Raw genomic sequence first — 12,753 nt, 5'->3', positions numbered from 1 at the left:
CAGTGGTCAAGATATGAGCACAGAAGGTGGTCAGCGAATGTTCGTCGATAAATTCGTGCACAATCTGCTTCCAGAGTTGTGTAAAAAGTTGAAAGATTCAGAGAGTTCTTGGGCAGTTTCCTCTTCAGCACAGATATTAGCTACTGCACAGTATTACGAAAATCGAGACAAAGATGAGAAAGATAGAGCAGAAAAGAAAACTAAAGAGTTGAAAACAAAGGTTTTGTTACAGCAAGCATATCCGCCACGTGGTGGCCAGAATAATGGTGGTCAGAATAACTATCAGAATAATTATCAGCAGCCTCAACAGTATCAGAGGAACTCGCAAAGAGTCGAGTAAACTCAGCCACGTGTCCCTGTAGGTCCCAACCAGTGTTCGTATTGCAAGGAAGAGGGTCATTTCAAGTATAGTTGTCCTATTTTATTACAGCGTGCAAATGGTGCTTCTGGTGTAAGAGGTCGAGGTGTTCAACAAGCACCTAGAGGTAGAGGACGTGGAAATTTCCCCCAGAACACAGAGTCTCTTCCACCTCAAAATTCGATGAATAGGTTTGATCAGCAGAATAACACGTCTGGTAGGACAGCTCAGTACTATGCTGATGATTACTATGCAGAAGATAAGCATATGGAAGGTAATGATTGCTAGGACAGCCATAGACAAAGAGAGGGAGTTGTTTCAGTTCCAGTAGATCAGAGTGGACCATACGTTGAGGTGATTACATCAGGTGTGTCAGAGCCTTTTCTGTTGGATACTGGTGCTACAAAGAGTTCTATTATGCACTCAAAACTCCCTGGCGCACCTTTGTCTGGCGAAACAAATGTTTCTGTAGGTTTTTCTGGCGCCCCGGTTAGAAACACGATTTCTGACATTTTGTCTCTTTCTGTTGGTCCTTGTGAATTCAAAGCACCCCTTATTCTGACAACAGGTTGTGGTAAAAACATGCTGGGATTAGATCTGTTAAAAAGATTGTATGCGACTTTGTACTGTTCTCCTTCAGGAGTACAACTTACTTTAGGTAAGAAAGTGGTTTCCCCAATGTATTTGTCAAGGGATAAACTTCCAACAGAATTGTCGTTTCTTCCTGATATTCTTTGGGCTACTGGTCCTAATGATGTGGGTCTTTTAGAAATACCACCATATGTTGTAACATTGAAAGCCAATGTTAAAATGCCACGCATTCCCCAATACAAAATTTCTAGTGAAGGTGAAAAAGCGTTGTTAGCAATCGTTTACGATCTGATTGAAAAAGATGTGATTGAAGAGACAAGAGGCAACGTTTGCAATAGTCCTGTTCTGCCTGTTTTGAAATGTACTGATCCTTCCCAGCCACCTGTTTACAGATTTGTGATCGATCTGAGAGAGGTGAATAAAATAGTTGTGCCACAATTTCCAGTTGTTCCTGACATTACTGCCCTATTGACTATGATTCCAGCTTCTGCAACGTGGTTTTCGGTGATTGACTTGAAGAATGCTTTCTTCAGCATCCCGATTGCTGAGGAGAGCAGGGACATTTTTGGCTTCAGTTTAGGAGGACGAAGCTTCCGCTTTAAACGCGCTGCCCAGGGCTACTGTGAAAGTCCATCAATATATAGTCAAGCTCTAAAGACACAGCTTGATACAATTGTTTTACCTGACGGCGCTACCCTCATTCAGTATGTTGATGATTTGTTTGTTGCTGCAGATACTGAGGAAATCTGTAAAGAAGCCACGTTGTCATTGTTGCGTCACCTGTGTGATTTGCATCACAAGGTGTCACTTTCCAAATTACAATATTGTCGACAAGAAGTGACCTACTTAGGTCATCTCTTATCGAAGGAGGGAAGGAAACTGACCCCAGAAAGGATTCAGGCAATAGCGAAATTGAGTGTGCCAAGAACACAGAGAGAAGTGCGTGCTTTCTTGAGTATTACATCGTACTGTAGACAGTGGATACCAAATTTTTCTTTGCTGGCCAAACCTTTGGTGGCATTAACGTGCAAAGATACACCGAATCCCGTTCCATGGTCTGCAGATTGTCAGAAAAGTTTTTCTGAATTGCGCACAGCATTATGTTCGGCTCCTGTGTTAGGTACCCCCAACTACAGTAAGCCCTTTACATTGTATGTCCATGAGAAACAAGGTTGTGCATTGTCAGTACTGACACAGTTGTTTGGAGACGAACAGCGTCCATGTGCATGTTTTTCATCGACTATGGATCCGGTAGCTAAAGCATTGCCAAGTTGGTTAAGAGCAACAGCGGCAGCAGCTTTTTCTATTCGACAGTCTGCTGGTTTAGTGATGAATAACACCTTGATCGTTATGGTTCCACATGCAGTGGACACGTTGTTAAAAAGAACCAAGACACATCACTTAACTAGTGCTCAATTGTCAGGTTACGAATTAACATTGTTAGCAAGTCATGTGCACATAAAAAGATGCAACACACTCAACCCAGCTACGTTGTTGCCAATTGTAGAGGAATTAGATGCTTCAGAACAGCATGATTGTTTTCTTAGAACAGAAGAAGAAACGAAAGGGAGAGTAGATCTCCTAGACACTCCTCTTGCTGAATGTGATGGTACCTTATGGGTGGATGGTTCATGCTTCAAGCTTCCGAATGGTGATACGACTGCAGCATATGCTGTCACGACTTTGCGTACAATTGTTGAAGCTGCACGTATTCCACATAATTCAGCTCAAGCAGCAGAATTGATTGCACTCACGAGAGCATGTGTGTTGTCAAAAGGAATGAAAGTGACTATCTATACCGACAGTCAGTATGCATTTGGAGTGGCTCACAGTTTTGGACGATTGTGGAAAGAACGTGGGTTCCTGACTTCGCATGGAGCTAAGATTCAGCATGTTCAGTTGGTGAATGAGCTTCTTGAATCACTGACCTTGCCTCTGCAAGTTGCGATTGTGAAATGTAGTTCTCACAAGAAGGTGACTGATGATGTTGGTCGTGGAAATGCATTGGCTGACGAAATCGCGAAAGAAACTGCAAGGAATGTGATGAGCCGCATGTATGTTGCAGGCCCTGCAAGATGGGTTGGTGATGTTGGAATGTGTGAAGACACGATAGAGCGTGTGAAGTCGATTCAAGCTGAGGCTACAGAGAAAGAGTTGAGCATGTGGAGAGAAAGTACGGGTAGAATGGATGCAAATGGTTGTTGGATTGAATTGTCAGAGCATCAGAGATGGTTGTTACCCGATGCGTACGTGCTTGCAGTGGTTACAATGGCTCATGGAATGGCTCACATTGGCGTGAAAGGGATTTGCAAGTTGTTGGCTCCAGTATGGCAAAATGCAGGAATTCCTAAGTGTGCAGAGAATGTGGTCAAGAATTGCATGGTGTGTCTGAAACACAATCCTGGTAGGGGAACCCCAACTCCAGCTGGTCATTTTGCACCTCCTACGTATCCGTTTGAGGTTTTGCAGCTACATTTCATCCACATGGAGAGGTGCAACAACTTAAAATACGTACTCGTTGTTGTTTGTGCCTTCTCAAGATGGGTAGAAGCATATCCCCTAAAGGACAATACTGCCTTGTCCACAGCTAAAGCCCTTGTGAAAGAATTCTTCCCTAGATTTGGAATGCCTAGAATGGTCTGGAGTGACAATGGAAGTGAATTTGTGGGTCGAGTGATGAAGAGAGTATGTGGAGGGCTAGGCATTCAGCAGAAGTTCCACGCTGCAAATCACCCCCAATCAGCTGGATTAGTAGAATGTTATAATGGCACGCTTAAGTTAAAATTGGCCAAAATTCAAGCGAGCACAGGTCTTAAATGGCCTGACGCTCTCCCTTTAGCACTCCTATCAACCAGAATGACTGTGCATTCGCGAGTGGGACTTAGTCCATATGAAATTGTCTTCGGCCGCCCGGCCAACATTTGGGGAGTGCCTAGACCCACCAAGTTCAGTGAAATCGAACACCCTATTTTGCTTGATTATTTGTACGAATTGACGGCTAAATTGCGTGTTTTGCATCAACAGGTCCATGACACCCTGCCTCCGGTCTCTGAAACTCCAGGTCACGCCATCGACCCTGGATCCTGGGTTCTCGTGAAAAACTTCCAGCGGACCAAGAACGACCAGCCCAGTTGGACCGGACCGCACCTCGTCCTCCTTTCCACAAGATCAGCTGTTCGAGTGGAAGGGAAGAAAAACTGGATCCACGGGATCCATTGCAAAAGGATCCCTTTACCTCTGCCATACGACCGGTGGGTCCAGGAGGTTGTCGGTGACTCAGAGACTGAAACCGTGCCACGTTTTCTGCCTTTCAGTGATGCACGTGTAAAAGGAACACTGACTGAACAAGAGAGCAACAATATTTTGCAACCAACTGTATCACCATCAGTTCGATTGAACACTACAGAACCTGAACTCCTTTTCCAAAACCAAACAGTACCTGGGAGAAACGTTATAATTTGAGGCCGAGACCTATGGACAAATAAATAAAATTTTCCTTTTTGCTATTTTTGAAAGTGCAGCTCTCCCATCTGAGAAACTTGCTTATTTTTGTTTTTCGAACCGCCATCCGGGTTCTGCTGCTAGGGCCGCGATTGCCCAAAGTCTTTTGGGGTGCAGCTGACGACGTTAGGTCGGCAGTTCTGGTTGGTCTAAGGGAGTTGCCCTGGACTGACAGAAGCATTCCTTAGCAGAAACAACCTCCCATCGCGGGCAGCACTTTAGAGAGGATGGAGTTTTCCGAGATGGAGAGACCTGCCAAAAGAGTGAATTTTAAAACCAGGATCTGTAAAATAATGACAAAGAAAAGCTTTTTGATATTGTGCATTTTTATGTTATTCAGTGTGATGATATTTTTAATAAGTTATGTTTTATTCTCTTTCCAAGTAACATTTGCACCCACTACATCGCCTATACCTCCTCCTTCCACTGTTTCCCCACACTCTTTTCAACCCCTTCCTGAACACGAATCAACTAGGAGATTAGAGTTTAATAATAACTCCTTTGTTCAGCTCTTGCACCAACACCAACTTGTAATGAACACGACTAACTGTTGGGTGTGTGGTCTTATGCCTCACACAACGGATAAAGGTATCCCTTATCTGGTCCTGCCATTCAGCCACAAAGGTTCTGTGTGGGCATACAGAACGATGTTCATCTATGCTCGTGAAGTGCACCCCCTACGTTCTGTAAAAGACAATCCTAAGAATAGTGCTCTGGTTAAGGGTATAGTCGACATGATTAAGGAAGATATTTCTTATGAAACTACCCCCGAAAATGAGACACTTGCATATATAGGATGAAACGTGACCGGATATGGAGCTACTCTGAGTGAGAAACAGCAAGCTAAGAGATCGTCCCCGATTTGGATTGTACCCTATCAGGGTCACCTATGTCTGCAAGGTACTGGCAAGAATCCCAGAGCTCAGTTAGGGAAAAGTGTCTGTACTGAAACGTATGTTTTTGGGTCTCAGACTTCCCCTGCGTTTTTAGCAGCTAAGGGTACCTATTTCATCTGCCATGATAGAGCCTATACATGGTTGCCCCCTGACTTTTCGGGCTCATTTTTTGCACCCAACATCGCCATCGTCATCCCAGACGGGTACAAGATCATCAGGAGGGACCGCATCAACCAGACCGGAGGTGGCATCGCCATCGTCCACAGGAACACCATCCGCATCACGACCGACGCCAACGACTCCTTCGCAGCAGCCGAACATCTCCACTTCCAGATTCACACCGACCCTAAGACGACCCTCAGAGGCACCCTCGTCTACAGACCCCCGGGACCACGCACACAATTCAGCGAAGACATCACATACTTCATCAGCCCGCACGCCCTCCCCTCCACTGACTACATCCTTCTCGGGGACCTCAACTTCCACCTGGAGAACAACAAGGACCGCAACACCACCGCCCTGCTGGAAAACCTCGCCAACCTCGGACTCAAGCAACTGGTCAACACCCCCACCCACTACGCCGGCCACACGCTTGATCCCGTCTTCTCTTCCAGCAAGTACATCACCTTCAGCCACGCCACCGGACTCCACTGGACCGACCACAGCTGCGTCCACTTCAGCTTCAAAAGATCCACGACCCACCACCACCCGCAACAGGTACCTCACAGGAATTGGAGCAAGATCACCGCAGACCAGCTAACCACCTCCCTCAGCCAGAGCCCACCCGCCAACACAACGGACCCCAACGAAGCAGCCCGCAACTTCACACAGTGGCTGACCGCCTGCGCCGATGACCTCGCGCCACTAAAGAACCCTCCCAGCAGACCCAGAAGCAAGAAGGCATCCTGGTTCACCGACGACCTCAAGGACTCCAAGAAGACCTGCCGCACCTTCGAGAAAGCCTGGCTCCTCGACCGGACCACCGACAACATGACCGCTCTCAAACACGCTACCCACAAGCACCACCAGCTCATCCGCACCACCAAGAAGAAATCCCTGAAGGAACGACTGGGCAACAACGCCCACGACAGCAAAGAGCTCTTCACTATCGTCAAGGAGTTCTCCAACCCGAGCACCGGCACCAACGACATCACTCCATCACAAGACCTCTGCGACTCCCTCGCCTCGTTCTTCCACCGCAAGATCGCCGACATCCACAACAGCTTCGGCGCCGCACCCACGCACCCAACCGTCGAACCAACGCCCCCCCACCGCCACCCTTCGCACCTGGACCACGGTGACCACCGAAGACACAGCCCGCACGATGAACACCATCCACTCCGGATCACCGACCGACCCCTGCCCACACCAGGTCTTCAACAAGGCCGACTCCACCTTCGCACCCCAACTCCGGAACATCATCAACGCCTCCTTCAACACCGCCACCTTCCCGGAGAGCTGGAAGCACGCTGAGATCAGCGCCCTCCTGAAGAAACCTACAGCGGACACCACCGATCTCAAAAACTTCCGCCCCATCTCGCTCCTCCCTTTTCCTGCTAAAGTCATCGAGAAGATCGTCAACAGACAGCTGACCGCCTTCCTCGAGATGAACGGATCCCTCGACCCCTCGCAGTCCGGCTTCAGAGCCAACCTCAGCACTGAGACTGCCCTCATCGCAGCCACCGACGACATCCGGACCCTGCTCGACAAGGAGGAAACAGTGGCCCTCATCCTCCTGGACCTCTCCGCTGCGTTCGACACGATCTGCCACCGCACCCTAGTCCAGCGCCTCAGCAACATCGGTATCCAAGAGAAGGCACTGGAGTGGATCATCTCGTTCCTCGCCGGAAGAACACAAAGAGTCCGCCTCCCCCCGTTTCGCTCCGAGGCCACCAAAGTCATCTGCGGCGTCCCGCAAGGATCTTCACTCAGCCCCACCCTCTTCAACATCTACATGAAACCTCTCGCAGCCATCGCACGCCAGCACAACCTCAACATCATCTCTTATGCCGACGACATCCAGCTGATCCTCTCCCTCACCAGAGACCCCGACACCGCCAGAACCTGCCTACACGAAGGGATGAAAGACGTCGCCGAGTGGATGAAGGACAGCCGCCTGAAACTGAACTCGGACAAGACGGAAGTCCTCATCCTGGGATCTTTGCCCTCCGCCTGGGACGACTCCTGGTGGCCCCCAGCCCTGGGCACCGCACCCAAGCCAACCGACCACGCACGCAACCTGGGCTTCATCCTGGACCCCTCCCTCTCGATGACCAGACAAGTCAACGCCGTCTCCTCATCGTGCTTCAACACCCTGCGTATGCTTCGCAAGATTTTCCGCTGGATCCCGACCGAGACCAGGAAGACTGTCACCCAGGCACTCGTCACCAGCCGACTGGACTACGGAAACGCCCTCTACGCCGGAACCACAGCCAAGCTACAGAAAAGACTCCAGCGCATCCAGAACGCCTCCGCCAGACTCATCCTGGATGTCCCCCGACGCAGCCACATCTCCAGCCACCTGAGGAACCTGCACTGGCTCCCCGTCGACAAGAGGATCACCTTCCGGCTCCTCACCCACGCACACAAGTCTCTCCACGACCTGGGCCCCAAGTACCTCAACGACCGCCTGACCTTCTACACGCCCACCCGCCAGCTACGGTCCACCAGCCTCGCCCTCGCAGCCGTACCACGCATCCGAAGAGCCACCGCCGGAGGAAGATCCTTCTCTTACCTGGCTGCCAAGACTTGGAACTCCCTCCCCATCCACCTTCGGCTGACCCAGGACCATCTCGCCTTCAGGAAACAACTCAAGACCTGGCTGTTCGAGCAGTAGCATACCCCTCCCACCAAGCGCCTTGACACCCTCCCGGGTGAGTAGTGCGCTATACAAATGGCTTGATTGATTGATTGATTGGTTTCATTCCTGTTGCCTCCCACCTACACAGCAGCGGCAGATTACCACAAGACAAGGGTAGTTAGAGGTGTCTTGAGTAGAGAAGACACTACAGGTCAAGAATTTGGAGACTTCGCAAAGGGTTTTCTGCCGTTCTGGGGACCCATGGTTAACAGCAGGAACATCAGGCAATTGACAAGGGTGGTTGAGTCCACCGTAATTGAAACTGCTGGTGCCCTTAGTAACTTGACTGCTGAGCTCCAGTCGGATCGTCTTATGACCCTTCAGAACAGGGTCGCATTAGATTTCATATTTGCAGACCGAGGTGGGGTATGTAGATTGATCCAATCGAGTTGCTGTGTTTTCATTCCAGATAACGCTCCAACAGTGTACCAGGCCATCTCTAAACTGCATAAGATTTCCGAATCTATTCATGTGGATAAAGGAGATTGGTCATTAATGGGATGGTTCTGGGAACTGATATCCGCCTGGGGATGGAAAATTCTGATGGTCATTGGGATGGTCTTAGCCATTCTTTTCCTGTTCTGTTTGTGCGTGCAGTGTGTTCCTGCAATATGTGGCCTCTGTGCTACATCATGTGTAAGGAAGCCTGTATCAAGAGACGAACTAAGTAATAGAATGATGTTACAGCAACATCTCAATGACTTTAGGAATATAGACCTGGACTCAGATTAGCATGAGGATAGATTAATTGCCTATGTAAGGGCAAAAGGAGGGATTGTAGTTCTGAAAATTCTGGACTCGTGAATAAAACTTCGTCGTAGCATGACGATTTTTATATCAAAAGACCGAGAATGGCTAGTACACTATGTACAAGCATTTTCGTCATATTCCAGTAACGAGTTCACCTCGAAATCGTCATTTTCGTTCTGAACCCTTGGCTTCCATTTTGTGTACGGCAGCCATTTTGTGAGTTGCCCTTTACATAGGCTTATAATACAGCTAAATTCGATTCCAAAGGACACGTACACCTTAATTGACTTTTCTCTGACCTAGGCAAGCTGAAACCATTGCCCCAGGCCGAACCTGTTTGGTCAGTTCCTCTCCCAGTGGCCGAACAAGATAGCATCAAGGCACAACAGGCCATAAACCCTTTTCATCGCACACACACCCTGCCGAATCTTGCTCACACCTGTCCCTGCTCTTTTCTTCTGCACTTGCTTTATGATGGGGAGGTGCCCGTTTTTATTGAGGGTCCACCGATATCTGATGGAAATGTTGGGCCTTGCCGGGTAATTTGTTGTGGGCTGGACGTTCTGAAATGTGGGCTTGTCATCATGACTCTGCTTTTTCTTTGTAGTGAAAATATGCGAATAGGCTACGGTTAATCTGAGAATGTTTACCTGAAGCACAATATTTTGTATAAAAAGAGAAGCCTGGCTTTGTAAGATTGAGCAGTCTCCTGGGAATATACATCCCGTGTTGTTGTACTTCTAGGACCTGTTACTTGGTTGCAGCCAATAAAATCGATCCTTGACTTCACCTAGAAGACTCTGAGTTTCTGTGGTCTGAATCAGGAAGGTACTCGAGGTCTTTGGGTGTACCCTGACACCGCTGGGTTACCGGTTCAGTACCGGTTCTGAAAAACCCTGTACCTCACTGTCCCACAGGTAAATCGGGCATGAGGAGTGTCAACAGCTTAGATTTCAAAGCCATTACAGAGATCGAGATCCTCTTCTACATGGAATCAACAGTTGTTGATTACAAAGTGAAATACTGACCAGGAGTGACACATATGCAGGTCTGTCATTTGGTGAGGCAGATCGTTGAGAATGTTGTTTCTACCCTCTACAGCTATTTCTACAACAACTATGATGAGACAGGTGCAGCAGGATACACCAGGAGGGAACGCAAAGGGACTGAGAGTTGGGGCTGGAGCTGGTGAGTTTGCTAGTATCATGTAGATCTCCGTGTAACACCTCAGTGCTATGGTGTGAGCGGCCATTTGTGGTGGTACCCTAACATGATCACATGATCCTCATCTGCTGATGCAAAGTGCAGTAAATACACCCTGGTGTTGCTGCACATGTAATACCTGGTCAATCACTAATACAGTTGCAACCTCTGTGTTTCAGATGATGCTGAGGGAGAGGCAGATAGCCCGACAACCAGTGGTGGCCGAGGGGCAATCCGAGGGGAGAATCCTCTGATCCTCCAGGCAGCAATTTCGGCTGCAACTCATGCCCAAGAGGAGGAGGATCAAGATCAAGAGGACGGTGACTTTGAGGAGGATGATGAGTACATTTCTATTGACTCCGGGGATGACAATACTGACGTCCTGGACTCACATTCTCTGACAAGCAACGCCCGTCTGCCTCCTCTCAAACCATCAACAACACGGCATACATCAAACCATCCACGGCTCACACACATCCACTCACAGATATCACTCACTCACAGCCCTCACGTCTGTGACCGACATGGTGGTTCCCCTACCCACTCTTCCCTACGCAGTTTATCCCAGCCATTCTCTCCAACAACTGTGGGAAGTACCAGCCCTGTTGTGGACCTGGTATCCCCTGGGCACCCTACTCCTGCCCACAGACTTCTACCTGCCCCCCCCCGTTGTTGGACCTGCTCATCTCATCCCTGGCAGACACCAGCAGAGGGGGTCTGCACGTGACGATGGTGGCCAGTGGGAGCAGGGCTTCTTCCGACAGCCGGCATATGTGAGGCAGGACATTCGGGCCATAAGGGCTACCCTGTCCGACATTTCTGGGTCCCTGCAGGACATGGCCCAATTCCCTCAGGTGGTGGACAGGATGGGCCAAGCTTTGGTTAGGATGGATAGCACTTGGCAGGAAATGTCTAGAAATATGAGAGACCTGATTTCCATCCAAAGGGAAGAGAGTGCAAGACACCATGCCTTGGCCATGAAGATGATGGAGGGCATGGTGAGAGTGATCCAAAGTCTACCTTCACAGCCAACGCAGGGAGGGGAACAATCATGTCAGCCTGTAGGACAGCACATCCCCACACCTGTAACACCAACTGCACAGCACCACAGCCAAGGTACCCAAACACACCCGCACCCTGAACAGTCACTCCCACCACTCCCACTACCTGCCCAAACACCACCAACCTCTGCACAGTCACTCCCACCACCCCCACTACCTGCCAAAACACCACAAACCTCTGCACAGTCACTCCCACCACCCCCACTACCTGCCCAAACTCCACCAACCTCTGCACAGTCACTCCCACCACCCCCACTACCTGCGCAAACACCACCAACCTCTGCACAGTCACTTCAACCACCTGAACAACCAGCCCTTGTCCAGCCACAGACACCTAATGTGCAGACACCATTGGCACCTGCACCTCTTGATCAGCCTGGACACCACCCACAGACACGAAGGCGACAACCTCAACCTCACCCCTAACCCCATTCCCCCCCCCACTATTACGGAAACACAAACATGACCGCCATTGACATGGCCAATTTGTTTTGGGCTCCTTAGGAGTATTTTGACAATAAATATCTACCAAAGTAATATCCGGTTGTGTACCATGTCCCTTCTGACAATGTAGGCATGTGTGTGTGTGTGTGTGTGGCAGTTACAAGTGTAACACATCATAGCAACACGTTGTCATGTGCATAGAATGTGATTTACTAAATATGTGTTAATATTTGGGGATAGACATTCAAAATGAAGTCAAACTAGTCAGACAAAGTATAAATCTGCAAGTTATTTATGTAGGAACACAAACAAACCGTCCGTTTGGAAGGGAGAAAGGAAAACAAATGATGATCTTAATGCAGAAGGAGAATGGAACTTGGATTTGGGTGGGGCAAAACAAATATAACACGTCAGGTAGCGTCATGGGAACCAGTCTATTCACAAGGGGAAAAAGAAATCTCCGTCCGAAACAATGTCTCAGTCCAACAGTCAAGTGTCTTTCTGGTCATCCTCCAGGACCACAATGTCTAGATCCTCTGGGTCGGACACATCCACACGGCTGGCGGATGCAGGAACAGGCACCACACGGGAACGTGACACACGAGGAGTATGGGGGGAAACAGTGTGGGGCAACGGTCAGGGGGACACATTTACGGTGGTATGGGAAGGCACTTGGGAGATGAAAGACATTATGGCTGTGTTCAGGGACTGGACTTGGGTGCCGAGGTTGTCCATAGATCTTACTAGGTCCGTGTTCATGGACTGGACATGGGTGGCGAGGTTGTCCAATGATCGGACTATGTGCGCTTGCATCGAGCGTATCTCCAGACACACCTGTAGCAAGATGCGAGCGGACATGTCCGGTTCACCCTCGACCATCCAACTCAAGTCCCCTGGCACAGCCACGGGAGGAACAGCACCGGCACGGGGAGGGGGGGGGACACAGAAGGGATGTGGTGCCTCAGGTCCGGAGCCGATGGGTTCGGCTTGGCGGCTACGAGGAGGGGGACAGGTATCAGGGGATTGAGCTGGAGCCCCCGATGGCATGGGGGACGCTAGAGGTAGGGAGGGGCTGATGGCAGGCCCAGG

The 12,753-nt window shown here is 49.4% G+C and overlaps 1 protein-coding gene across 1 annotated transcript in view; it reads right to left on the bottom strand.

Moving 5' to 3' along the window:
* The window catches only part of LOC144819575 (annexin A1-like), a 599,711-nt gene that overhangs the window by 189,584 nt on the left and 397,374 nt on the right, over positions 1-12,753 (bottom strand). The window lies entirely within an intron of this gene.

This window comes from Lissotriton helveticus, chromosome 2_1, assembly GCF_964261635.1.
Source record: "Lissotriton helveticus chromosome 2_1, aLisHel1.1, whole genome shotgun sequence".
In the NCBI taxonomy this organism is placed as follows: Eukaryota; Metazoa; Chordata; class Amphibia; order Caudata; family Salamandridae; genus Lissotriton; species Lissotriton helveticus.
Note: the sequence above shows the minus strand (reverse complement) of the source record. Positions and strands in the feature narration are given on the sequence as shown.